Below are 2,387 nucleotides of genomic sequence, written 5' to 3'. Positions count from 1 at the left end.
TTTACAAGCATTCACTTAGTGTTTCTAAAAGAGCCGAAACAAAAACCAACCCTGCCAGCTATGCTACCCAAGTCTTCTTATGCACCCTCTCTAGCACGAACTTTCTCATTTTTTCAGATTGGAGAGGATGGACTGGAGTTAGTCCTAGCTTGGGGAGGGTAAGCATAGTAATAATGATGATATGTCACATTTATACAGGGAAGAGAGAAGGTCTCCTTACTCCCACTTTATAAATGAGAAAATAGAGGCTGGAGATGGGAGTGATATGACCAAGAAGGTTTGCTAATGAGTGGTGGAGCCAGGCCTAGAATCTGTATCTCTGGAATTCCTCACATCAAGGGTCTTTCCAGGACACCAGACCATGGTGGATACCACTATCTCCCGTTTTACAGGTGAGGAAATCGAGGCTTAAAGAGGTCATGACTTGCTGGTGATTACAGTTAGTAAATGGTAGGCTGGGATGCTAACCCAAACCTCTCTGGTCCTGGAGACAGAGTTTACCTTCCCCACTCTTCTTCCTCACTCCACTCCAACAAGGCTGAGAACCAGACTTTCTTTTCCTGGGTCAGCAGGAAGGTACTGCATTAGAGAAGCCTAACTCCCTCCTCTCCATATGCCCAGGCCTCTTAAGGCAGGAATATTACAGACATGCAGGACACACATCCATGATTGTGGGTCCATGCGCTTGTCGCCCTCTCCAGACCATGCTCAGCTCCAGGTCTGGGCCTTGCTGAGTAAATCTTTTGTGGAATGCATGCCGACACAGCAGTGAGGGCTAGACACAGCAGCCAGTTCCAGAGTGGGATCCTCTTGGCTGTGTCCTGGGGAACTTGGGCAAGAGAAAAACATCTCTGAGCTCAATTTTCCTGTCTATAAAATGGGAAGACTCACTTCTCAGGGGGAGATGTGAGAATTAAATGATAAATGTAGACTGGTTCACATAGGTGCTAGGTGTTGGGTAAATGCTTCCTGCAATGAATGTCCAACTCCCTCCAAGAGGTTAACTGCAACAAACTCACTTTAAATTCCCGAACTCCTTTTGGTCAGTCTGTGACTCCCAGGTAGCCATGTGGAGTTACTTCTTCAGGGCTGTCTGCCCACCTAGACTTCAAGGTCCCTGAAGATAAGGCCTGTCCCTTTTTCCTCTCCTACAGTGTCCAGCCTGGTACATGCTCAGAATGGTTGCTGACGAAGCGATAGTAATGATTCCTATCGTTATAACCTTGAGCATCACTACTGCCTTCTCTGGGTTTATCTTAACATATTAAATGGTTTGCCTTGGCTAGTAGCCTAATGACAGTTCCCTGGATTCTCCACTCTGAGCAGTTTGGGCGGGCTACGAGCCATCATTTTGGTTCTGCTCTGGTCCTTTTCTTTGATTTCCCCACCTTACACTACCTTGTGGTAAGGTTCAAGCTCAGCGCAGCAAGTGTGCAGAGTGGAAGAGGAACTCACTAGGGCCTGGTTACCAATCACCATGCCAGGCTCCAGTCCACATCTCTGCCCAGCCATTTACTCCTGGACCAGTTACTGCTGGTGCTTTCTGTGCCTCAGTTTCCTCATCAGTAAATTGGGGGTATTAATAGGACCTGCCTCAAAGGGTTAGGAGAAGATTAAACATAGAATACCTAGAAAGTATCGCACTCCCAATCTCTATTAACAAAGCACCCCTGTCTTGAATTGGGGTGGGTGGGGTGCCAGAGAGCATGCTAGGGAGGGGAAACTGGTGGGTTTGTTAGCTCTGTAGCAAGCAGTAGGCAGGCCCGAGAGTAGCAGGGGTGCACACCACTGTAGCAGCGGCTATTTCCTAATTCCTTCAGCGGGGAAAGGTGGCTGGCTTCAGGAACTCCGGGGGACTTTGGCACTGGGAGCCACACCCCACCGCCACACCTCAAAAGACAAAGAATGCCATCCTCACTCAACTCAATGGTAGCATTCGTTTCATTTCTTCTTTTTAAAAATGAAGGGAAGCTGCTCAAAATTCTGCACTCTTTAAAGCACCCAGGACAGTCTCCCTTCACAGTCATCATGTCCGTTACCCCGACACTACTTTTTTGTTGCCTCACGTTTTGACCGGGCTTAAGGAGCCCAGTGTCTCCCAAATTATTTCAAGCGGTGAAGGGACTGCAGGCATCTTATCTCCAACCGCTCAGCCGGGCCCCCAGGGAATCTCCGTCCAGACTGGCCCCTCCCCCAAGGTCACCCAACTTTTTCTTGTCCCCGCAGCTCCGGGGGAGGGTCCCGAAGGGTCCGAGACGGGGTGGCGGCCGCTGGGCGCGGCGGGGGCGGGGCGCGGCCCCCTCTCCCGCGGGGAGGGCATCCTCCCCGCATTCTTCATTGGCCAGAGCGGGCTGCGGGCGCGAGTGCTGATGTCAGGCGGGCGCGAG

This window comes from Rhinolophus sinicus, linkage group LG02 (assembly GCF_036562045.2).
Source record: "Rhinolophus sinicus isolate RSC01 linkage group LG02, ASM3656204v1, whole genome shotgun sequence".
NCBI classification, from domain to species: Eukaryota; Metazoa; Chordata; class Mammalia; order Chiroptera; family Rhinolophidae; genus Rhinolophus; species Rhinolophus sinicus.
The sequence above is the reverse complement of the archived record's forward strand: the minus strand, read 5'-3'. Positions refer to the sequence as shown.